Here is a 26,994-nt window from a genome sequence, read left to right as displayed (position 1 = left end):
GGGGGCAAGCCCCGAGCGTGCGGCTTCGTGCCAGTTGCCGAGGAGGGTTGCGGTCTTCCCCCCCGCAATCTGCAGCAGCTCTTGCAGGCTCTGCCTGAACCCGACCACCTCCTGCTGCCTCATTCCCACAGGGCAGGGATGCTGCTCGCAATGCCGTCCTGCCTGGACCGGGTGCCGTTACCACCGCTCTGTGACAGGCCATATCATTTATTATTATTATTTTTTTAAAATTAAAATCCTCCTGAGCTTTATTAAATAGGGATGCTGATAGGTAATTAAATCGCAACTTAATTAAATCTGTCTGCTCAATCCAACCGCGGCACGCTGGCTACTCTGCAATCCCTGCGAGAGGTGCTGTCGGTGGAGGACGGTAACGCAAATTAAACAGCATCATGCTCGGCACTGCCACCTCCCCACTGGGCACAGCTGGCAATGGGATGGGTGGGTTTCTCCACCCACAGGGTGACCCATAGCAATAGGAGAAGCTGGGGAGATCCCACAGGGGACCTGACCCGACTTCATAAGAGCTTTTCAGGTAGGGACTGACTCCCTCCAGCCTGGCAGAAGCAAACAAAGGTGCTGGAGGCATGTTGGAGGGTTTATGATTACCCGCTTTGACACAACATGGTAGTGTTGGGCTTGAAGTGGTGGGCAGGTAGGAAAGGACTTCTCCATCCACTGGTTTGCAGCACCTCTGTAAGATGAAGGCCTATGGTGACCATCTGGGATTGCAGAGAGCTTGCAAGGACAAGAATTTGGATGGGAGAAAGGCTCTGGCTGGGGCACCGTTCCCTGGGCTGGTTGCTCTCTCTGCACTTCAGGATAGAGCAAAAGGTGCTGTAGGACGCTGCCCACACTGATGTTGAGCCTGGTGGGTGCTGGGTCCTGGGGTCAGATGTGAAAAAGGGCTGTGGAGGAGGTTCCTGTTGTCCCCTGCTCTTTCTGGTGGGTTTTGCAGATACAAGCCCACACTGGCAAGCACCAGCCCTCAACCCTGGCTCTCCTCCCCAGAATTTGCTGTCTTCCCATCTCTCCAGCTCAGCTGCTTCGAACAAGGGGCCAAAGGCAATGACGTGGAAAAATAACCAGGCGGCCTTGCTAAATCATGAGGCTGCTCATCCCAAGGAAAACAGATCTTGGAAAAAATTTACCTTTTTTCTTTTCCCCCTTTTTCATTTCAATACAGGCTCAGCTCACTGCCTTTCCCAAACCTCAGATAATGTGGTTGCATTTGCCCAGCCCTGGCAGGCAGCAGTGAGAGCTGAGCAGCCCCAAGGACAGACACGCTCGCTGCCCACACCATGGGCTCCCCTTTGAGGAGACACCACCTCACCTAACAGTAGCCCTGGGTCTCTGCTTTCTCATGTGCTGTCTTTTTCTAACATTGCAGGTGGGATCATCTAGTCCAACTGCCTGACCAATTCAGGGATGACCAAGTTAAAGCACGTTATTAAGGCCATTGTCCAAAAAAACTGACAGGCTTGGGGCATCGACCCCCTCTCTAGGCAGCCTGTTCCAATGTTGGACCAACCTCTTGGTGAAGAAATATTTCCTAGTGGCCATGGAGCCCCACAGTGTAGACATTGTGCTTTTGAGGGAGGTCTCACAACCACTAGGGTTCCCCCAAATTTGCAACCTAGCATCCAAGTACCTGCAATCCCCCAGGAGTTGAATGAAGAAAACTTAAGAAAAAAAAAAAAAAAAAAAATCCCAAATGGCAACAGCATCTAATGAAAGGCAAAACTCCAAAGAGATGGACAAGCTACAGAGCGCCTATTCAAGGGGAGAATTTCACACAGAAATCTTGGGAGATCAAATTCCTAATCTGCTTCCACCTCAGAGGTGGAGGAGTGAAAGTCCTACTGGGATTAGTGTTTAATGCTTGAGCTGGCAGGTGATGTCCTGCGTCAGGATGCTTGGGTTCCCTGAACCACAGCTGGAAGAGACTTGGATGCGAACTCAACCGGCATCCATCCCGGATATTGGGGATGACCTTACTCTCAGGCAAAGGTCAAGGAGGGGTGGCCAAGTTCAGGATTCCCCACATCATTACAAAGTGTTGTGCACTGGGGCTGCAATAACAGATGAGTTGTCCTGCCTGTATCTGCTGGGGTGTGTGAAACTTCAAACCTCCTAATTGTTTTAGAGCCACTGAGGTGAGCTGCTGGAACACAGCATCAGAGAGGGCAGTTGAGAGAAAAGGCAGCTCATTCCCACTGCTAGGTCTGCACTTCTGCTCCTGGGGAGGACACATGTGGCAGAGAACTGCTCTGCTGGAAGCCCACACATGGCAGCCTCAGCTCCTGTGCTCCCCAGCAGGAAGAGACGGGGTGGAAGGAGAGATGGGTCAGCTGCAGAGGGACCGAGGGGGACACAGCCTGGGAGATGAGAAAAGACCTTAATGAAGATAAAGACTAGGCAGACCCCAGGACACACAGACAAGCAGTTGTAAACCCTGGCTAACTCTCTGAAACAAAGGTCATGTTAACAGTGCCACCTGTGGAGAAGGCTTTATTTTCTCTTCTCCTCTGCTACCAGAAGACTTTCGCCATTGGGGGTAAACGGCCTTAATTTTGGGGGGCTGCTTTGAAGGCCAGACAATGGCACAGAGACTGGGACAGGAGTATCTATGACTAAGAAAGGCTTTTTACTCTCCGAAAAGGGGAAAAAAGGAATTGATCATGCCCTGGGGCTCCTTCACACATGTTGCAGCATCATCTTAGCAGACACTGCAAGAGCACTGTTTGTGCTTAATCTTGAACAAAGTCTGTTGTGAGTGAAATGATGCAGCCGCGGGTGGTCACTCACACTTACACCAGATCTCCTCTTCTGTTGCACACCTACCTCCTTCCCATCTAAGTTTCCCAGATCTCTCCCTGCTCTCCCAAAGTGGCCTGTCCATTGCTGGTTTTTGGGGTTTCCCTAGACAGCTTTGTAAAAGTCACCCAAGCTTCCAGGTGTCCACAGAATATGGCCAGATTTCTAAAAATATTTTATGGGAGTTCCCAAACGCTTGACCTGGAGGCAGCTACTCACCTCCAAGTAATGAATGGCCGGCAGGTTGTCAGCAGAAGTTTTATACGCAGCTACATGTGAGCTGATTTTAGCTTCTCCAGGAAAGCAATGGGAGGTACCAGAAGGTAGTGCTCTGGGCAGGTGTCCTGCTGGGCTCTGAAGCTCTGGGAGATAATGGTGATGGACTTGTTTCTTCTGTCTCTTGAGAATAGGTGTGTGCGGAATAGCTCAGACCTTTAAGTTGTAAGACAGAGAGGTTAGTTAATAATCAGTAGATGCTGAACTTCACAGCCAAAAGCTTCTTTAAAACAGGGTGCCCAGGTCACATTTTTGGAATAAGAAAGTTCTGATCTGTATCTAAATATCACCATTGCCCTATCACGAGAGGGCAAATCTATTAAATCCTGACCAAAGAGTCTGAACAAATAGGGTTTAGGTCCAGAAAATTATCTACATTTTGCAGCGCAGCCCTTCTCTCCTTTGATAGATTGTTTGTTTTTTATTCTTTCATGTGTCCCAAGTGGGGCTGGGACATGTCAGACCACAGGGCAGCTTGAAGTTATGGGACAAACCGTAGGTAATTTGGCAGGAGAACATTAAAAAGCAAGAGGAGGAAACTATAAATTCAGAGTGTAACCACCATAAAGTATTCTCTTAATTCCCAGTCAACCTCTTAAAAGCACAGACAGCTCTTCTCCCTGCCCACAGGATGCCTTTCCCTCCCCATAGGGTGTCGTGTTATGGCTCGGACAACAGAGAACCATGGGAATGGTGACCCTGATGGATTTCACATGTGTTGCAAGACCTGGTGGAGGCTCTGCCTTTTCACACGCTGGACTTTTCTTCTGTGCAATATCAAAGGTTTGGCATCTCATGGCTCTGTTTAATTTCTCACTGTCTGCTGATGAGTTTCATCTCATCCCTCCTCTTCTGTTCTGATTGGCAAAGATGAGCCATCTTCCTTTAGAGGTGGGAATGAACCATAACCTTGACTCCTAAATTGGCTGTAACTCCCATGGCAACCTCCAAGAACATTTACAAGGCTCCTTTCTGGGAAAACAATACTGACAAGCCATCAAAACCTTTCCTCATCTCCTTGTGGCCTCCCAGGGTTATGGATCCTGGAGAAGCTGCCTGTGAGGCAGAGATCTGCTTTCCAGTAAGTCATGACTGGCAGTGTCCTAACTTTCCTTTTCTCCACTACAAGTTGTTCATGGAATTGCTATGGTTCTGTATTCCTTCCTCGTAACCAGAAATTAATTTCTTGCACCTAAAAAGCCCTGAAGTGCCTAAATCACATTTTCAAGAGTCACAGACATTTATGAAGCCAAATCTCATTGATTTTCCTTCCAAATTGTTACCCTAACAATGGCCTTTTCTCCCAGCTAGACCAGTCTCTTCTCATTTGCACTTTCTCTCCGTTTACCCCCATTCTGGTTATCTTTTAACCAAAGATCATTGCCCGATTCTTATTCTTGGTCATGCTTTAAGGGCCAGCATTTGCTCCATTGGGAGGAACAGGAAACACTCAGACCTTGTCCCCATTTGGCTGGTTGCTGCCCTGTCCCCTGCTTAGCCAAACCAGTGCTCTCCTGTCTTGCAGGCACATCTGCCTGCTCCCTCGACCACGGGGTCAAGTGCATGGCAAACAGTGGTTGGGAAATCAGGTGTATTTGTTGTGAACTTCAGAGTATGAAAAAGAAAATGGGCTTCTGAGGGAAATTGCTCCTGGAAATCTGTTTCTAGCTTTGCTTCAAAAAGAAATGATGAGTGCTAACTTAAAAATGGCACAAAAGAAACTGCAGTGAATTAATTTTAAAAAGGCCATTTTCAGGGACCTTTGAAAGATTTTGGAAGAAAACACTCCACTGATCTGGCCATCTTATCTCACTTACTGAATGGGTGGGCCTCCCGTTTCTGCTTCAGAGCCTATTTATCTCCACGGCTGCTCTTAAAGACAAGCACCTCTGATGAGGATGTACTTCTAGTATACAGGCTGTGGGAGCAGAAAACTCACATTCAAAGTTTTCTTATAAATATATAGGTGTTTTAAACCTACTCATATACCTGAGGGCAAGCTTTCTGATATCAAATATTAGCTAACGTTACACAGTTGAGCATTTACACAGGGAACACAAGAAAAATGAACAAAGTCAGGGAAGAGCAAACTGAAGGGGACTTTCTAAAAGCCAGAAACAGCTCAAGCCAAGCACAAAAGAGCAGAAAGGTACCAGTGCAGGAAAAATAGAGCACAGCGTGAGAAATGGTGATAGGAAATCAAAAAGGGGACTCGCAGACTAAGGGGAGGGTAAAGACAGAGAGAAAGAGAGTGAGAGCAAATGGATAGAGTAGCCAGAAACAAGGAAGTAAAGAGTAAATCTGATCTTTTTTATCTTTGGAGAACAACAAAGAATTTACTTTCTGCAAAGCTATTTTTGAATGTGGGCATGTTGCAGAAGACCATAAGAGAAGACAGTATGTCTGAGTACCACCAGTAAATTCATGGAGTTGTAGATGAATGTTATCCACCTAGGCGTTGCTAGAACCTGAGGTCCCAAAGCACGTCAGGACCTCATATCTGCCCTTGGCTGGTGTTACCTGCTGCCATCTGGCAGCAGGGGCTGCCATGTGTGCAGAGCATGATGTCTCAGAAACCTTGAAAAACGTGGAGGCCTCCCAGCTGCCCATCTGCAGGAAGCATGCTCCTTCTCCAACTCCGATCCCAAAGGAAACAGCCGAGAGGAGCTCCGGAAGGTCAAAATGCAATTAAAACCAATGAGATTTTCTGCTACTTAATGGGTGCAAAGGAAAAAGGGTCTGCCTCCTGGGTTATGCTTCTCCCACCCATGCTGACCACCCCAGACTCTCTCCTCTGTCTCCTCTCATTCCCTGCTGCACCTCTTGCAGCCCTCCTTGTTCATAACATCAGCCCCTCTGATGTCCAGGGCCAGCAATTGGGGGACAATTAGGTAAATGTGTAAGTTTGGAGGGGAGGGGATTTACACCTCCTGTTGCCCTTGCAATGAATTACCAGGGCTGTTAATGGGCTGGTGCCCCAGTGCCTCGTAAATTGTGCGACTGAGGCCAAGCGGTGACGGGTGGCTTTGATCTGGACACGCTGCCCTGCCATGAACAGGAAAAGGAAGAGGTGATTTTTCATGGGTTACTACTCACTCCAGCCTCCAAGTTTTCCACTCTGCTGAAACTTTGACAGTGCCTAATAATCCATCAGTGAGGCTTTCGTTGCTCTGCTTCCACTCCATTACCACCTTCGTGTTCCCATTTAGCTTCTTTCACACGGGCCCCGGAAAGGTTGACCGTCTCCCACCCTCACAAAGCAGCTTGGAGGGTGGGAGCAAGGGTTGGGGTCACTCCACACATTTTCCCTGAGGAGAGAAGTCAAAAAGTGGATGCTGAGATGAAGGGAAGGAGCTAGCTCATGTCTACAAAGCTGGGAAGAAACTTACAGATGGGATCTAATGCCCCATTACCTGCAGGGATAAAGGCACCAACTTCAACTCCTGAACTAGGCTGATTCTTCACCATGTGCCATTTTCCCAACCCCTAGCAACATGTCCTTCACACCAGGAGCTCTTTGGACAGGGACTGTCTCTTCCCCACGTATAGCAAAAAATTCAGTGTGGTCTGTCCCCTTTGCTCACGGTATTGGGCTGCCTCTGTGCTGCCAAGAGGAAAGGGCACCATGAGGGTGGGCACTGTGGGCTCCTCTGACAGCTGCATGGACAGAAACAGAGGACTTCCCATCTCCAGGAGCTCCACCATCTGCAGCTCCCACTCCTGAGTGGCAGCGCTCTGCAGTCCTTGGTATCCCCCATTCCCTGGAGACAACCCTTCTCTCTTCTTGGGTCTTGCCACTTTGGGGATGTCATTGACTTCAACTGAAAAAAGCCAGCCTGCCCTCCCAGAAACCCCTTCACAGCATAAATACTGGAATCTGGGTGGGAAACAACACAGAAAAAAAAAAATATCTCTGATTCCCTGAGTGACGGTGGATGTGTCTCTAACTCCACATGCCTAATGAGGCTCACACTTACTGGAGAGGGACAACCTGGGCTGTCAAAGAGATTGGTGTTGGTGAAACCTTGAAGTGCCTCAGAGGACAAGCAAATAAGAGGCTATCTTCACTGCCGAGATGTCACCTGACATGAGAAAGTTAGATCTCTTAGAGTCCATTTGAGATGCTCTAGGGTATCTGCCATGCTGGAAGAGCATGGGTTTTCTGCAGGTCTTTTCTCACATCTTCCAGCCACGCCTGGTGTCTTGGATATTTTAGGATGTCTCAAGTAGTCCAATACATTTGGGTACCGAGCATAGTCTTTTGTCACCACGCTTTTTCACCAAGGGCTGCTGCTTAGATTTATTCTCCAGGCTCCTCATTTCTCCTGACAGATCCTTCCTTGTATCTCTTATATATTAGACCAATACATTGTATGTGTTCAATTCTGCACCTTCTGCCTTCTGAATGGAACCAAATCCTTGGAACTGCACTGTGTTCTTAGACTAATGAATCCTTTGAGAGGGGTAGAAACCCCCTCAGTAATAAATGCAAACTGTGAAGGCTTGATGTATCTGTTTTTCTGCTTGCCTCCACTGCTGCTAGACAGAATTAGCCCTCACCTAATACAGAGCGCAGACTTGATACAACCTTGTTTAGCACAATTGGTTTGAATCCATTATATTGACAATATCAATTTGTGTAATTCCTGCATTAGGATTTTGTACTAAACTGTATTTGAAAGGAGCTGTTCACCTTGATTAGCTCTTTAATTGTGGTTAAAATCCAAAGTAATTCAGATATCAGCCTTGACTGTGGAAGGAAAGGGCCATGCCATGTGACAGTGCAGTCAATAACTGCCACGTTCCCCACGGACACCGCTCCCGTGTTTTATAGGCTCTGGGTCTCACCACTGCCTTAGTGCATCCATTTGCCTTCACTTTGACCAGACCCTCAGGGCTTCACTTTGTGGGGTGCATTGTGCATTGGAAGGAGGATCCGGGGAACTACAGACCAGTCAGCCTGACCTCAGTATCGGGGAAGGTTATGGAGAGGTTCATCTTGAGTGTGCTCACCAGGCACATGGAGGACAATCAGGGGATCAGGCCCAGTCAGCATGGGTTCATGAAGGGAAGGTCTTGCCTAACCAACCTGATTTCCTTCTACGACCAGGTGACCCGCCTGGTAGATGAGGGAAAGGCTGTGGATGTTGTATACCTGGACTTCAGCAAAGCCTTCGACACAGTCTCCCATAGCATTCTCCTGGAGAAGCTGGCGGCTCATGGCCTAGATGGATATACTCTTCGCTGGGTTAAAAACTGGCTGGGTGGCCGAGCCCAGAGAGTCGTGGTGAATGGAACTAAGTCCAGTTGGCGGCCGGTCACAAGCGGTGTCCCCCAGGGCTCAGTTCTGGGGCCAGTCTTGTTTAATATCTTTATCAATGACCTGGATGAGGGGATTGAGTGTGCCCTCAGCAAATTTGCAGACGACACCAAACTGGGTGGTAGTGTTGATCTGCTTGAGGGGAGGAGGGCTCTGCAGAGAGACCTGGACAGGCTGGATCGATGGGCCGAGGCCAACTGCATGAGGTTCAACAAGGCCAAGTGCCGGGTCCTGCACTTTGGTCACAACAACCCCATGCAGCGCTACAGGCTTGGGGAAGAGTGGCTGGAAAGCTGCCAGGGAAGTGATCGTGCCCCTGTACTCGGTGCTTGTGAGGCCGGACCTCGAATACTGTGTTCAGTTTTGGGCCCCTCACTACAAGAAGGATGTTGCATTGCTGGAGCATGTCCAGAGGAGAGCAACCAAGCTGGTGAGGGGTCTGGAGCACAAGTCATATGAGGAACGGCTGAGGGAACTGGGGTTGTTTAGTCTGGAGAAGAGGAGGCTGAGGGGAGACCTGATCGCCCTCTACAGCTACCTGAAAGGAGGCTGTAGTGAGGTGGGGGTCGGTCTCTTCTCCCTGGTAACAGATGATAGGACGAGGGGGAATGGTTTGAAGCTGCGCCAGGGCAGGTTTAGGTTAGATATTAGGAAAAACTTCTTCACTGAAAGGGTTGTCAGGCTCTGGAATGGGCTGCCCAGGGAGGTGGTAGAGTCCCCATCCTTGGAGGTATTTAAAAGAAGGATAGATGAGGTGCGTAGGGACATGGTTTAGTGGTCGGGTGGCAGGGTTAGGTTAAAGGTTGGACTTGATGATCTTAAAGGTCTTTTCCAACCAAAGCGATTCTATGATTCTATGATTCTATGATTGTAAGAGCAGGCACTCAAGGTACGGTCTCCTGGACATGTTCCAGCTGAGTTATCCTTCTGGCTCACACCACCTCTGCTTTTGCATGCAGGTGGGATTTTTCTCTACACTTCCCATCCTACGCAGAGCTGTAACAGTGCTGGGTACTACCCAAGGGCTGCTCAGAAAGGGATAGGAAGGAGCCTGTCTACAACGCTAAATTTCAGTTGCAGCCATAGCTTTACTCATTTTGTGGTCTCTTAGCAGCAGAAAGAAAAGAAGAGTGTTATTAGAGCACATTAAGAAGCCCACATCTGCCTGTCAGTGCCCAGATATCTGCAGGGAATGTGTAATAGCATTATGGGCAGCCTGGAGAAGGGATGGACAGGCTTGCTGGTGTTTCCACGGGTGCTAAGCTCTCACCAAAACTCAACAGGAGCCGGATGCCTAATTCTTCCAGGTCTGCAGGAAAAGATCAGCTGTGTGCCTTGAGGTCTGCACTGGTGCAAATGTTCTGGGTGAAAAATGTCAGGCAGGAGAAAAGGCCATTTCCAGGAGTCCCATGTGCTGAAAGGGAAAAACGGATGGGATGAAGCCTGGAGGAGGGGGGAACCCTTTTGAGTCAATGATTACAGAGAAGGAAAAAAATCTGGCAAGAGATACAGCTTGAAAGATGGAGCACTTCATTTTGGGCAAACGGAACATTTCAATTAAAAATGACAGAGCTGCGATCCTTTAAGAGCAGTCAGATTTTAATAAATTTTTCATGAATGGAAGCAGCCTGTATCCTGAAGACCTGACAAACTCTCTGCTCTTTGGAGATCATGCGTTCTCCTGGATCTGTGTCTTCCTGGCATCAGATGGGATTGCCAGCCGTGAATCAAAGGGAGAAAGCACAAAAAGGCCCGCCAGGCATCTTGTGCTACATATGTGTGCAGAATATAATGTGCAGAGAGGAGGCGGATGCCCAGTGCTATGGCAAGGAAGGAGAGGGTTCATAGGGAGGAAGAGTAAACCAACAGTGGAGAAGAGGACACAGAGACGGACAAACAGGCTGTGAAGAAAACGAATATCAAGGAGAGGAGTTTGTGAAAGACAAGAGTAGAGCGGTGAAAGCGGAGGCGGGGAGGGAGGGAGGGAGAGGGGGAGGGAGGAACGTACCCTTTGCGCCTGGGAAAAAGACAATAAAAGCTGCGGACTCCTGTCACGCAGGACAAGCCCAGCACTATTTACTGTTTGCTCATTTAACCTGGTTAATTTTTAATAATGTTGAAATTTTCATTTTAATAATTTAGGTAAATTATTTATTAAAACACAGGATAAAGGGATCATAGCAATTATGAATTGACAGTGTTACCTGAGGCTCATGAAAAGGTAAGGGTTTTGCAAAGTCCTTGTTATTGGATAAACATTAAATTAGTAACAACTTCACATCCAATTCAAATTATCTTCTTCCAAGTCTGAGATTGCTCTCTCTCTTGGGAAAGAGCACCGTGGGCGAAGAGGGTTGCGGGGAGCCTCAGCTGTCCTGTGCGGGGCTGGGGACGTTTCTCCCAGATGTCCCCAAGGCAGGGACAAGGCAGACTTTCCATCAGAGGATGGCAACAAGGTGACATCCACTGCTCTGGTAATGTAGAAAATGTAATGAGTTAAAAAAACACCAATATGTTAATAGGAACAGATGGCTGGATGGGTCTTGTCTGGCTGTGACTATCAGAGTGGTGGTGGCTTTCCTGGTACAAAAAATGTCAACAGAAGTGTGCTGGTACCTCCTACCTGTTGCAGGGCTCCTTATTATATTTTGAAAATGCAGCCTCCCAAACCAGCTCATGGACCACAGGAACCGACTGTCTGATGCCGACTGCCTGTTGAAAGGTTCCTGAGGAAACACAGACCGACGCCTGGAAGATCCCAAGGATGTTATGGAGAAGTTTGTGTAGAAATCTCTTCCCCCTGAGGAAAGTAACCTTTGTTGAGCGGAAATTGGTGCTCTACAGAGAGACACAGCTCTTCACTTGAAGTAATTGTATTGGGATTGCAAAATAAAGCCTTAAATATTTGAAAGGGTCGAACTGATGAGCTTTAAAAACACCTTGGGAATGTAGCATCCAGATACTCTCTGAAAGAGCAGGAAGTTTTGCTTTAGAGTAGAAATCTAAATGGAGGATGGTGAGAGATGGGAAAGGGGAAGGTAAGGATGGGTTCTGAAACCTGGTGACCTCGGTCAGCAAAGCGCTGCCCAACTTTCAGCATCAACACAGACCCGCAGACTTCAAACCAACCACCTACAATTTAATAGCAACCCCAGGTTTTAAGTGTTGTAATGAATCAGAGCCAAGTTTGCGTTTTCATATTTTGTGATGTTTCATTTTCAAGCATTTTGTTTTAATTACCAGTTTCCAATCATTTTTATGTTAGCTCTGAGTGCCTTCCCTACATTTTCTTCTCAATAATTAAAACTTTTTAATAACATTACTTTCAATCAAAGGATTTCAATTTATCTTCTAACTTAGTTCTATCCTAATAAGGTTTTTTTCCCTGGGAATTTCCTAACTTTCAGTGAGGAAATAAGCATTTCTAAAGAGCTATTTTTTTCCTTTTAACATATTGAGAGCTCAGTTTTCTCAAAAAAATTCTTTGGAAAAGCATCAAGACACATTCAGAGTCCTAAATATTTGTACACAAGATGGCTCAGATACAAATCTGTCTTTCCTTCTTTCTGGTTTAAATAGCAATAGCCAATGACCAGCACGTGAAACACTTTGATAAACAAACACGTCCTGTAGATTTGAGAAAACACCCTCTTAGTTTTGAAATCTGCTCAATCACATTTTTGTATCATGCCTGACAGGTGAGAAAAATAGAACCTATTAACAGAGAAAATAACGTTGAACAAAGTATACAACAGTGAACTAATGCTTGATCCAACTGGAAAGCCTGCCTGGTTTATAATAAAATAAAAATCTCATTACAACAAATGGAAAACAAGTGAAAATACAATTCTTCAGAGTCTCTGAGCCCCACATGAAACTAGGCTTGCCCATCTCCAGGGTTTATAAATTGCCAGAGCTTCTAAACTCTGGAGAGCTTAGCAAAGTCCCTCCAAGGGTTGCACATACTTTACAAATGAAGTCACATGGAAACCTTAGAAACTCATAGGTAGAGAAGACCTAGGAAATAAATATGAATCACTGAGCTATCACTAATATGCTAAAGCACCAGTCAGCATTGTGGACAGTCCGTTATACCTGGATCAGCAGATTCCTGAGAATATCATGGTAACTAAAACCAAAGAAAATTGGCAAAGCAACTCCCATGGGTATCTCAGCTCTCCTTCCTTTGCCCTCGATCTTCCCTCAGATTCTTCGACCAAGAGATCAAGCGAAAATTTCAAGTGTAAAAACATTTTGTTACTGTGAGTCAATGATAACAAAAAGATACCAGAGCTGAGCAGCTTTTCATCAGAAAATGCAAAGACACGGAGTTTGCTTGGAATCCATCAGTGTACTGAATTTTTAAATGAAGGCCTATCAGAATCCTTCATTCTGGTAAGGTCCAAGTGTGTGTTTCAAATTAAGTAATTTTAAAAAATTTTTTTAGTGCATACACTAATGCACAGGCTATTTTAAACCTCTCCTGAGATCATGATATTACGGGCTGTATTAAATCTGTTCCTTTCATAGTCAGTTTTTAAATTTTGGCCTTTTGTGCCAATATCAAAACTTCCTACAGAAAGCCTCAGCTTATCCTACTTCAAAACTGTTCCAGTGTTTCACCACCCTCATTGTAAATATCAAAACTTCCTACAGAAAGTCTCAGCTTACCCTACTTCAAAACCCAAGTTCACAATGGGAACGGCTCCATGGAGCCCCAGCCTCTGGAAGCAACTTGTGATCCAAGGAGCACCCAGCAACCAACCCTCTGAAACTACAACTGATTTGGCGTAGGTTATTTACAGTCTCTTTAACTTTCATTCTAAAAAACTTCTCTTCAATCTAAATTAAGACAATCTGGCACCTTCAGGTGTTCCCCAGCATCTGGGAGGCTAACGAGCCGGGGTGGAACGAGGTGCCCTTTGGGTGGGGGTGCCCATCAGCTCCCAGTGGGTCCTGGGAGATGGGGAAGCTCCTCTCCCCACAAAGCACCACTGTCTCACATGTTTTTTTTCACAGGGAGTATTTTCTTTGCAAGGTGGCTGTAGCCTAAAGAAGATTTTGCAGGCTCGCAGCTCTGACTGAGTACATTATATTACCTGACATCTTTTCTGCTGCCAAACAGAGACTATCAGCTGTTTGGTGGAGTCCACCATTCAGTGAATGTGCCAGGGCAGGAAGTAATTAATAACAGCATCTGATTACGTAGGGCTCTTCCCAAACTCCTCCTTGGCTAGCAATAACAAAGGCCTCCGCCTGTGCTCGTCCATCTCCCGTCACTGCTACTGTGGCTCGTGGATACCCAAGTTGACAGTTACTATTTTTCAAGGATGGGGTCTGATCCAAAGCCTAACTGAAGATGAAAGGAACCCTTCGATGGACACCACTTAGCTTTGGATCAGTCCCGTGGAGAGGAACAAGGACACACAGAGAAATTCAGACGTGTGGAACCCATGTTGAGGAGCAGCACACCCGGGGGCTGCGATGAGCCCGTGCCTTTACTGCAAGGGCAGACATGGAGCTGCCAAAAAACTCAGCGTGGCCATGCTGCTGTGCCCCAATGCGAGGGGCCCTGTTGTCTCCCACCCCACAGGGCTGTGCTGCAGCCCTGCCTTCCACCATCCCTCCCATCTCTCACTCGAGCAGGGCAGCAGAGCCAGGCAGGGACACTGTGCACGCTTCTCTTTATTTTAAGTTACCACCATTTTCCCCTGCCCTATTTTTTTTGTTATTAAAATTTTTCAAAAAGAAAAAAAAAAAAAAATCCCTCCCCCTTCCCTGTCCCTCCCTGCCATGTTCCCAAGGTGCCAACTAATCTCCGATGCCCAGCTTGTACACAGCCACCTCTAATTGCTCCTGCATTTTCATCTGGTGTAAGTTCAGCCATCGCTACAGCTGCCCCTCCTCCCCCCGGGAATTCACACCTTCATTATCACTCTTTACTGCAGAGCCGTCCGCAGGCTCCCGGCTCCGAACAGCAGCTCCGATAAAAAATAGAGCAGCTTTTCAGTGGTTTCAATTTTAATTACCAGCATCAAGGCAGCTCGCATTCTCACCAGGCTGTTTCGCACTAATTAAAGTGAGGAGGAGTTTATGGAAGGGACACCAACTCCACTTCACTCCCTCATCTATTATTTACAGACAGTAATACAAATAATTTCCAATTTAAACAGTCTGAGCTGGCCAGCAAAGAGGAGGGAGAGGTGGGGAGAACGCTAAGCAAGGAGAAACTCAAATAAAGAGCAGAAACTAAGAGGAGGGGATGGAAAATCGACTCCCAGTGCCCTCTAGTGGGATGATTTCCTGAGGGGTCCCAAGGTCGGAGGTGTGAACATGCCCAGGAGGCCCAGCGAGGTGGCAGACACTGGTTTTGCCTTGCCTGGCCTCACCGGTGACCCTCAAGATGTGACCAAGCACCAGTGGAAGCTTATTTTGGACAAGGGTCTAGTTTGCTCCAGCTCTGCAGCAGTGCACTGGGTTTTGTCCTGTGCTGTTCACCACCAGGGGTGCTTCGTCTTTCCCATGGGCATGGCAAGGTGCTGGTGTAAAGGGACTCTGAAAACCCAGCAGGTGGGCTCTGAGCTGGCAAGGACCCTGGTGTTGGGTGCCCAGCCCAGCCTAAAATTAATCCTGGTGGGGTGTGAACCTAGGGTAACGCTGAGCTGCAGCTTATGAAAAGGGTTTTCTAGGTGTCGTGGGAGAATCCCCCCATCTAGAAGATGAGCTGTCCACGTGGATGACCAACTCCATCTCTCAGCAGATATGGTTACCCATGGCCAGGATGGTTTTCCTGGCCAGTCCCTCTCTTCCTGGGTGGGAAATGTTCTCCATCCGTCAGACTGGCTCCAATCAATCTCTCCCAGTGTGGCATGTGCCAAGCCTGGAAGTTTTATGGATTTCGAGGAGCAACCCTGAGGATGGGCCAGCATGGAGGTAGGTTGTTCCCACCACCACGAAAACAATGCCTATAAACAGATAATATTGAAGACTCTGCTGCACAATAGATTTTACCATGTCAAGGAATTAAAACACAGTAGTGTCTCAGCCACGTTGCTTTGTTTGTTCTCGTCGGCATGGACGAGGCGATCAATACCAGTGAACTTGTGTTATAGCTCTGATCTTTACGGGGCCCTGAAATGATGTCATCTGTGGGTCACATTCGGATTTCATTTAAACCAGTGCTGATCAGGAATAACTCCAATAAGAACAGGGTTACCCTGGATTTACACCAGGCTAAGGCAGATAAGCCTGAAGATCAGTGACTGAAGGAGAAGAAGTTTCAGCATAAATGATATTACTACAGAAAAGTAGCTTGATTGAAGCGCAGGTGTTGAATGTTAATCGCTGTAGGCTTGATCCAGCATCTGTGTAAGTCAAAAGCAATATCCCATTTACTGCAGCATCTCAGGATTAGATCAACGGCAGGTAAATACTCAGAAACTAATTCATCTTTCTCTTGTACCACCTCTAGAGTGTGTGAAGTGCCTGGGACTTCAGTGAAGGCATTTTCCTGATTTATGCTAGGGTGCAAAAGAGAATCAGGCCTTACCTTCTGCTTTTTGGCTGGTTCCAGGGGATAATGATGGCATTTGGAGCAATTTTACCTTGAGGTCATTGATTCAGACCTGGGCCAGGTTGGCTACCAGCAAAAGTCATTACCAAAGGACAGCCTCTGAAATGAATGGTGGTCTTGGGTACGATAAAAATTTCCACTGGTACAAGAAGAGCAGATATTTCACAGATCCGCTTAACAGAAACAAATGACAGGTTCCAGCTCAGGGTGCACTGCTGACTCCCCTTTGGTAAAGATGAGACTTGGGGCTGATGCTTGACTTCTGGTAGAAATTTGTGAGCTCAGCCCTGGTGAAGTCTCCCTCTCCTTGTGGGTCGGGACTGAGGAGACCGTAACTGCAGTAACAGACAGGGCTTTGGCCAGGATGAGCATGGAATCAATTTTTTCCAAACCCTGCCATTCCTTTGTGGCATCGACTTACAGTGTCTTTGCTGTTGGCCTTGACTGACAGTCTCACTTGATCCACAAAGGAGAAGCCGAGGTGCGTGCCAACACAGAGACAACACCTCTTCCACCCTGAGGAGTGGCTTCCAGGGGCTGAGCTGGGCCATACTGATGGAGAGGAGCCAGAGCCTATGCTGAACCCAAGAGGACTTCGCCTTCCAGATGTGTCCCTTTCCTTAGGACTAGTATCCATCAAACTTTTGGGATAATCCACATGACTTTTCACCATGAACATAGTGCAAACGCACTGACAGCTTTGTGTTGGGCACCCGACTCCAGCCATCATCACTTCTTTGCTATTACTGTCCCATCCACACTCCTGCACTGGCACAAAAGCCCCTGGTATGGACCAGAACTGGACCCTACCACTCACCCCCATGATATACAGATGTGCTGGATCCCAGTCCCTTGAGCACCTCAGAGCATCTTAGCCCAAGTAACGTCTATGGCAAAAACAAGCAGCCAAGAAGCTCAGCCCTCGCTCATGTGGATGGGTCATTAATGGAGCAGCCGCAGGACTGAGACCCCATTGCAGTCTCCCTGCAAGGCTGAGTGGCTTTTGGGCTAGCAAGGGCTCTTGCAGTTGGGTTGGGAGGTGTCCCTGGGGCTGCAGGGTCAGTCTCCACCTATCTTTTGCTCCACATCTGACTGCACATACCTACAGAGAGGGGAATGGGCTTGCTCCCATGCCATAAATGGGTCAGTCCCTCCGCGACGCTCGCTCCACGCGTGCTAGCAGAGCCCAGCTCAGCTCTGGCACCTGCCAAATGCAGCTGGAAGCACAAATCATTTCATAACTGCTGGTGTTTGTATGGCTGTGCCTGGGTACTCCTGTGGCCAGGCCTGTACATCTTTGTTACGGGTAACTATTTACACTTAAAAAAAAAATATACAATGTCATATTTGCTCTCATCTGGATTCATGAGATGGATTTTGTTACGTTCCCTGTGGTGAAAACCAGTCATTCGTGTCTGCAAATAAACACTGCCATTTTGGCCTCAACCAGCTCATCTCCAACAGCATTAGTTAATTGTACTTTAAAATCCCTTTTTCTGTCCTAAAATGTGCTTTCTGATCATCCTCTCAGTGCAAATATGGTAAATAACTAACCAATACGAACAGCCACAAAGCCATAAACGTTTTACAGCTGTTAAGCCAACGTCCGTGAATGCAGACAAAAATTCCTCCTCCATTCTCAAACTCCAGCCCCGCGCCATGAGCCTGGCCCGGCTCGGAGGGGAGAATGCTGCCGAGTAGGTGGGTGCACCATAAATGTGCCTGGTTAGCAAGAAAGGGCTTCTCACCGCAGATCGCAGGGAGCCCCTTCGTGGAGCTGAAACGCCTGTGCACCAGGTCTCTTGCTCCCAGCCAGAAAGTATCTCTCTCTCTGATGAGAAAAGGGGTTTTTCTAATTTATTGCTTTTATGGGATTGTTCCTCCACAGAGGCACAAATAGCAGCATATCAATAAAGCCAGTCGTTTGAAGTTGGATATTTCCACCTCTGTCACAGCAAAATAATTAAAAAAGGATTCACAAGATCATAAATTGCATGTCACCAAGGACACAGCTTCCTTAACCCTTTAAAAGCCAGGCTGTGCCCACCCACGGCCCACGTTACTCAAGGCATGAAGACACATTTGTTATTTTTAGCATCTCAACCACAAGGGCTTTCTTGTCTGGAAAGAGATACACTAAGGACCTGTCTACAGAGGGAATGAACTAGCCGGCTGGCAGGATCGTAGCCCAGCTCCGGTATGCAAATGCACATATAGATTTGATTTGCAGCCAAGCAAAAGGGAAGCTGTGCTGCAGACCTGCGAGAGCTGAGCCTTTAGTCACATTGAAGTTAAAACATGTTACAAACACATCGGGCATTGGGAAAACCGCTTTCAAACATATTTGAAGAGTGGCAGCATGGAGAGGGCCTAAAAACATTTGCTCTCAGTTAAAAGTTCCTCTGGCTCCAGCTAGAAAATAGAAAAGGATGGAGCCCATCTGGGTCAGAAAGTCCTGGTTTCCTTTTTTTTTTCTGATCCCTCCCCAGTGCAGACACAGCCAGAACGTATCCCGACTCATTGGAAAAAAACACATTATTGCAAGAGAAGAGAATGCATGTTATTTCCTAGACAGGTTGCAACTTAGCTCCCGATACAGCAGCCAGCTTGTGCTCCAGCCTAATTTGATCACAGTCAAGGTTAACAACCATTGTTAAACTCTGCAGGTCAAATCCTGCCCTCTTATAAATCCAGGACAACTCCATGGAAAGAGCTGGGGGTGTAAATCTCCAGGTCCGAGTCCTGATGGCACATGGGAGGCACACGAGTGAACAGCGTGTGCTGGGCTATGGGCAGAGGGACGAACTGGGGCAGCAAGTGCCTGTTTCTGGGGGGGAACCCAACCCTCAGACAGGTGGCAGGTCATTGGTTTGGTATTGCTTTCAAAAAAGACCCCTCTCCAAAGCATGTGGGGGCTGAGGCATTAGGAGAAGTCCCACTGGAGGTGGATTAGGGGGAAGAACGGTGCCGAGATAAGTGTGGTTTATCACAGGGCAGTGTATAACATTTACACATATCCCATGGCTACATCCACTATAACCAGCATGCGAGGGAGGCACGTGTGTTTGCCTCCTTACGCCCTCCTGACCCAAGACAAAACCCCTGGAGGAATGTGCTTTTTCCTTTTCGTTCCCCCAGCAGGAGGATGGTGGATAGGGTGAGGGGTGGACCTATTTTGCCCAGCCTGAGATTTCTTGTGTAAGCTCCTTAGAGAAAGAAGTAAAGAAAATAGCCATATCGCAACCTTAGGAGTTTACTTGGGAAGGACGCTTCTGGAAGAGTGAGCTTTGGGGCATGTCACTCCATTATCGGAAGCTCAGGCAGAAGTGACCCAGCACCAGTGACAGCCAGCACCCAAGTGGCACCCGCAGGACTCCTCGCCATAGAGCCTGAGCACAGCTCTGCCAGGAGCTGTGCAGCCTCCAAACCTCCTAGTCCTGAGGCAGGGATAACCAGTGCCATGAACAGCCGTAATACTGGCGGGAGAGGCGTGATTCCCCCGTGCCCTGCACCAGCACAAGCGATAGCAAGGCTGGGAAAGGGAATAAGCATCACGTTGAAGAGCCAAACACACTCAAATGTTCTGCTTAGACACAACAAGGCTTTACCAGCTACAGGAGATAAAAAATATGTAGTGTATAGGATAACATGTGGTGCAGAGGGTCTAAAGCTGATTTTTTTTCCAGGTACAGGGCTACCTGCCCTATTATAGACTCAGAAAGTCAGAGGAGCTCGAAGTCTTTTTGCAAAAAAAACATCAGCAATGAACACAATAAAATTAAAACCTTAAGCCTGGATGTAGGGAGGAGGAAAGCAGATGTAGAGTAACAACACTGCTGGTGGGTGCTCGGTTTTAACTAACACCCTTTCCCAGCTTTTTTTTTCACCTCTGCAGTGAGGACTAGAGGGGAAGGGGCTCACTGAGCTCACCCTTTGCATGGGTGTAAAATCAGGAGCAGATCCCAACCCTCGGGAGCCCTACCCTGCCTCCTGGTCCTCTGTCGACATGACACCAAATTAGGAGCCTTCAGTGACAGAGCCACAAACCAGGCAGACAGGGCTAAACGGCCCCCGGGTGCAGGATTACCAGGGCTTTGCGGGAGGATGGGGCAGCATGGGGAATTGCAGCTCCCTTCCCATCAAGGGCAGGCAGAAAAGGCCCGAGGAAGGGGGACTGCATATGGAGAAAGGCAGCAGCTGAGCCCCGGCTGGAGGTCCTCAGGGACGTGCCAGGGAGGGGTGGGAGAAGCAGAGACTGAACAGCAGCGCCCAAAGCAGGACTGATAAGCGGATGCGTGACAGGGAGGGAGAAGGTGCCGGGCATGCGGCTCTGGTTAAACAGGAGGAATAAAGGAGACAGAAAAGATTACTTCTCTTAGGACTGACACCAAATGTTTGCAGGAACAGCTATTTTTGCTGACCCTGTCTGGTATCACCATGGGAGAGTGGTTAGTGAAACCCTCTGGGTTTATTAAGGCATTAGGAGTCCTACAGAGACACCAAACCCATTTCCCTCTCCTGTCCTTGTGGCCTCCAGACTCCCATGGGTTGTGAACAGAGGTCTGTAGCCAGCCATGAAATAAAGTGAGATCTTCTATGCTCAAGAGCAACACACAAAGAGATCTGCTGGAAAACTTCATTCAGGAGTCCACAAACCAAAATAAGTTAAAATCACATTTTTATTCCTAAATGGTAGGAATAAATTGCTGTCCTTCTAGGTAATTTTTTTCTATTATCTATCCAAAATAAAGCATATAGATTAATAATGAGATCTTACAGTACCTATCAGATGAGCTATAATAAGCATTTTGAGCGAGATGAAATACTGTCTTATTAGGAGAGCTGAAGGTGTGAAGTTTGCCACCAGCTCCAAAGTGTAGAGATGCTCATATGACATCTGTCTCTTAATATTCGTTAGCAAACTGACGGCTAATGTAACAGGGACCTTCACATTATCACTAATCCATCAATGGTACTCGTGTGGCTCCCATCACCATAACACCCATGTGCCTCTAGCATCCTTGCAGCATGCCTGTGAGGAGCAGCAAGATGATTATCCATGGAGAACCCAAATAATCCATACCTGAGCCTCTGAGGAGGTGATGAGGAGGTCTGAGGGATGGGAAAATCCTTCTTTTCCATGCTGGGGAAAGACTCTTGATGGGGTCAATTGGTCTTAGTGCTTGGTGACCTTCAAGCTGGATCCCAGCCCCACTGAAAGTGGTTGTCCCAGGGGAGGGTTATCTGTGCTCATGCTGCAACACCAACAGCTGGACAGTGTTGAGACAGAGTCTGAGAAAACCTGCAGGGAGGTAAATGAAAAGAAAATTGAGGGAATGTGTCTCTCCACCAGCTTCCTATTGGCCTTGGGATGTGCTGAGGGTGAGGGTGTTTTGCTTTTGCCTTCCCATCACCAGCCTTGAGACGGCCACTGGTCACTGCCTTGTGGCACATGGAAACCCCAAATTGGTCAAAGCAGAAGTAGAGGAGCCATAGCATCTACCAGCAACGGGACCAGAGGGCTGAAAGCTTGGCTGTGATTTCGAGAGCGGTGGACTCCCCAGGTGGGATTTCTCTGGGCCGGCACAGACCCTGCTAGCGAGCACGGTGATTCCTGCAGCAAACCAGGAAAGTCAGAGGACACGAAGTGGGATTCAGACAGGGCCAGGAGCCCCTGCCAACCTTGCCAAGGTGACAGCCCCTTCTTTCCCCCCAAGCACACCACACGTGTCCATCTCCCTTTTAATCTAAGAACTAGCAAATCCTGTTGTACTGCAGCAAATATCGCCCAGCCTCTTCCAGCAATCTGCCCTCCAGGAGCAAGGAGAGGGCGATGCAGAAAGGCTTTTAAAAAATCACTCCAAGCTCTGCATAGCCCACAAAGCATACCCTTTCCCTAACTTCATCCCCGGCACCCAAGGGAGGCAGCGCCAGGACCCCGAGGGAGCCTGGAGCAGAGCTCCCCTCCCCTTGCCGAGCCCCAGGAAGAGGCAGTGAAACATCATTTTCTCCCTCCAACCCTTTGAACTATGCTCCTGAGTAGAGAGGAGACAAAGGAAAAGAAAAGGGGGGGAAATTAATTCCAGGCAGTTGAGAGTGTTCCCTGCTCTAGCTCAGTTTGGAGTAGGTACACATAATAATAACTTTTTAATAATAATTTAATTTATAATGCGCCCCCCTGCCAAGGCACTCAAGGCACTACACAAACAATTAAAATATGATTATAATAAATAAACAACAATAATTAAACCATCATAAACCAGACAATATTAGAGCCAACCCAAATGCTAAAAAGCAAAACAAAGCAGCATCTTTGGAGGAAGGAGATCCTTGCACAATTCATCTTCCAAATCTCCTGTTGATGTTAGATTGAAATTCTCCTGCGAAGCTGTTTCTGCATCTGCAAAGATTTTGGCAGTGTCACAGTCATTAAAAAAATGGATTTTACACCACCATAAATTAACTGGAGTTTTGCAAGGCTGTAATAACGCAACATTCACTTTCACTTGAATAAATTCAAAACTCGGTTTACTCAGGAAACTCAGTTTACGGTGCTGAGTTTGTGTTGACTGCTCTGAGTTTGGGAAAAACACACATTCATTTTGTTCGCAGATTGTAAAATGTGCCTTATTATAGAAACCAGGATGTTCTATAGACACAAGGATGGTGTTTTAAAGATTAAAAACCAAACCCCAAAATTGAATAGCAGACCAGCCTTCCTCTGGCCACCAGCTCCTTGGAGCCAATGGGATTGGCTTGTCCAAGTTTACACAACTGGAACCAAAAGACGTAAACTAACAAAAGAAGCAATCTTCTTCCAAAACAAATGAAATTCCAACTTGTGCCAGGCAAAAGCCGTGCACTGAACTCTAATGATTAAAGGAGACAGGCTCTGTCAAGGCAGAGGTGGAGCTGAAACGCAGCCAGTCGGGCCCTCTTCTGAAAAAACCTGGCCACCAGCCCTCAGACAATTACATCCAGGATCTGTCCACTTGAGTGCCTCAGCTGATCTCAGTTGTTGTGGCAGCGCATGAAGGGAAAATCCTTCTCGCAAACCCAAACCACACAGGGATTTCTCCATACCAGGAAAAAAAACACAAACCAAACCAAAATGCGTTAGGAAGATGAAGCCAGTGGTTTTCTTCCTGCACAGGGAACCAGGAGGACATTTTCCATCTGATCCCCCCAAGGTTTTGTTCTCACAGGTTTTACTTTGAGCTTCAAATCCAAGAAAATCTTAAAAATCAAGGGAACAGCAAATGAGACCATGTGGTTCTCACATACAAAATCATCTTTTGGCCCGGGTTCGTTCAAAAAGAACCTTCAAAAGATTTCATGAACCTTAGCGCATCATGTCACAACTTCAAACTTTTCAAAGCAGTTAAGATGTCCTGCAGCTGGAGAAACCACTACAGATTTTGGGCACAGAGAGGATGCTTTCATTTGTTTCTATATTCTCCTATCAGGACTCTCTCACTTAAAACCGAAATGAACCACAGATTCCTGGTTCCCTTCATAGCTGCCTCCAGGAACAGCCCTGAAATTTGCTCCAGGTGTATGCTAGAATGGGACCTCTTTCTGTCTGCAGGGGTAAAGGTGCTTTCAAGGAAGAGGCCACATTACCAGGGTTGGGATTTGTTTTTTACCTGCATTGAATGCAACTTCCTCCCTTCCAGGTCTCATTTCTGCATTAAAGCTCTGCTGCCTTTCGTAGGGCTGGTCCTTCCTGGGTGCTCTCCTCTTGCAAAGGGCTTTCCAAGGGTGAGGAAGCCTCATCATGAGCTCATGTTCTGGCAGCTCCCTGTGTCTGGGCAACAAGGACCATTTATGAATCAGGATTCTTATAGTTTTCCCCAGTCCTCCACCTTGCATAAAAGTTGTTGAGCAAATTTCAGATTTCCACTCCATGGAGGTAACTGTAAATTCGTGCTTTTCGAGCTACTCAATGGATGTGGTAGGTCCACCTTCTCCTCTAGATGAACCAGCAGGCAACAGCATTTGGACTCCAGCTCTGCATAAATACTTCCTATTTTCCTTGCAGATGGAGTGCACTAAAACGTAGAACAGCTCATCCAAGTCTTCTGCTCTCCCTCATGCTGGGTCACCTTTCAGCTAGAAGATTCAGATTCTGAGATGGAATACAGAAAATTTGGATTCAGTTTTCTGTATTACCTTTCTACAAGTGTCCTGTGTGACCTTGAACAGGTGAATCAGACACAAATGGTCAAAAGTGTCAGATGCCTCCTTCCCATTGGTTTCAAAGAGAGCCAAGCATCTAAACACCTTGGAGGATCTGGATTAGAGCTCTATGCCTCAGTTTCCTTATGTGTTTTCCTACCTTCCAGGACAGAATGGACATCAGTACACCAGCAGGTTTTTTCCTCAGCTTCCTCATTCACTTAGTCATCCGTAATTTTAACTCAGATTTGGGCAATCATGTGATGAATGTGTTTCACCATAGTAAAAAAACCTGTCTGGAGGTTCACCCTGAATTTACACTCAGTGTCTTCTTTCCAGATGTCACTCAGGGTGCTGATTCATTTGGAAAGGCCCTTCTGAAACTGAGGTCACTTCCATTGGGTCCCCAGGTCCTCCAAGGTTGGTGTAACTCCAGTGCAGGGGCTTGGAAGGCGTCAGGAACTGCTGTGGGAGAGCGCACACTGACACTTGAGAGCAGAAATGAGAAGACAGAGGTGGCAGAATTTATTTTATGACAAATCCTAAAAGGAAATTATGCAAAGTAATAAAATAAAGAAGAATTATAAATGAGGACAAGAAATGGGTGAAATATAGAATAAGTTACGGGAAGACAGGAAGGTACGAGAGGAGAACTGAAGGCACAAGTGCTGAGTTAAAGGCTAATTATTAGAAACTGGCTGGTAGACTGAAGGGAAGAGGACGGGGGGGGGACGACAGGTAGGATTTAGGTAGGGGGACTGCTACCAAAGGAAGCTGCATGACTTTGCGCACAGTGGCATTAGCAAAGTACCTCCCTCTTCGATGTGCCTTGGGGGTGGCGTGGGGCAACAGCCACCATTCGTTATCTGGGTGCAAGCCCATACATCTGGGGACAAGGTTGCTCCTGCTTTGATCTACAGTCAAAATAAGCTAAAACTCAGGAATAAAAGGACTGGGTGGTCACAGCCCGGATGGCACCCCATCCTGCAGGAGCTGCCGGTGAGGCCTCCGCCATCCTCCCCTGCCTCGTTCCCTGCTCATTAGCCCCCTCCCCGGCCCCACAGCCCCCGCTGGAAGGGAGATACCCCCCAAAGCCACCACCAGAGGTTACCCAGGGAGAGCGGGAGGGGGACAGGGTGAGCCGGGATGCTGGGGGTTTTGTCTGGGGAACCCTCTGGAGTGTTGGCGAGCCTCAGCTGTGGGGAGGGGGTGAGGGAAGCCCCTTGCTCCGGCCAGGGACCCTCTGTGGGTGCAGGTGATGGCAGGAGGAGCTGGTCCCAGGCCCACGGCCCCAGCTGTCAGTCTGAGCGATGAATTACATGCTATAAGAAGGTGTTGACAGGAGCAGCTGGACATCAGAGAGTGATGAAAAGGGAACAAAATTCATTCCGAGTTCAGACAGACTGGCTCGTTAGGGGCACCGGCGGCAGAGGCCACAGAAACACTGCTCCATCTCCTGGACATCCACTGAACCGGCTTCCGAAAAAGCCAAGAGCCCCCAAAGCCCCTTCTCAGTGCAGATGCAGCCTCCCCGGCCCCATCCCGAGGTGCTCCGGGGGGGCATCCCCAGTCCCCCGATCCCTGCACGACCCAGGGCAAAACCCGCTTCGCCCAGCCGAGGCTGAGGTATCCCCAGCCACAGCACGGGATTCAATTTCGATATCTTCAAAAGAAGCCAAATCAAAGGACTTTTTGTCCCTCTTGTTTAAGGATGTAATCTGTATAAATTTTATGAAGAGGAATGGAGGGAGGGGGGTGGGACAGGACCATTTGGCATAAAAACAATTATCTCCATTTTAATGCAAACTAAACGACATGCTAAAGGGGAATTGTTCCGTACATATGTACAGCAAGTGAACATTAAGCCATACGGCTAATAATTAACTGGCTTGACACTACCCTTGCTGTGTTAAATACGAGGGTGTCCCCTTACATGTAATGTACGGAGAAGTTTGAGGACACAGAGGTCCCGTATGAGATTATTCCTAAAGCTGTGAAAATAACAAAGAGATTTTTTTCTCAGCCAAGCTACTTCTTGGCATTCAGAGAAGTTGGCAGAGAGAAAAAAGTGTTCATCCTTCTCCCACCCCTTTCCTCCCTCGCTCCTTCCCTTCCTTCGACTCTCCTCCCTTTCCTGACTTCCACTTCTTTCTGCTGCTGGAGAAAAAGAATAGCAAATTCAGAGAAAATTTCATTGAGGTTATTCAAAGAGTTTTTCATGGATTATTTACACAAGTGCTGTTCAAACAGCCTTTGTCTGAACATCCCTTGAAATCTGCACCCAATCCTTTCAGATTCAAAGCAATAGCTCAGGGGAGACAAAGGGGAGCGGCTGACATGGGTTTCCTCTGCAAGTGAATGAGAGGTCTGGCTAAACACAGGAGGGCTTTGGGATCACAAGCTTCCTTTCAGCCTGGAAAATAAACACTAATCTGAAGCCAGGCAGCTGTACCTCTGACCAGCCTGCCCCATCCGCCACCGTGCAAGGAGAGGGGCGCGCACCCAGTTGCTCCCTGGAGGGGTGGCATGGCACCTCTGTCCTGCACCCCAACCCGCAGCACCCTGCCTCACTGTGGGGCCGCTGCCCCAACTGAGTGCGCCAGCCCCAGGGACCCTGCCTTCACCATGGAGACAGGGAGACCCAGAGTCCTGAGCCACCCCAATGCCCAGACCTCCACCAAGGGACATGTCGAAGCCTCCGTGAGCCTCCTGGCTGCGATGGTGGCAGAGCTATCCCCAGATGAGAGGGGGGTGGGCCCCTACAAAGGCCATGGAGATAAAGAAACAGATTCTCTAAGCAGAGAAAAGAAAGGGGTGGTGGTAGAGGGAA

This window comes from Egretta garzetta, unplaced genomic scaffold, assembly GCF_000687185.1.
Source record: "Egretta garzetta isolate BGI_Z169 unplaced genomic scaffold, ASM68718v1 scaffold57, whole genome shotgun sequence".
NCBI lineage: Eukaryota > Metazoa > Chordata > Aves > Pelecaniformes > Ardeidae > Egretta > Egretta garzetta.
The sequence above is the reverse complement of the archived record's forward strand: the minus strand, read 5'-3'. Positions refer to the sequence as shown.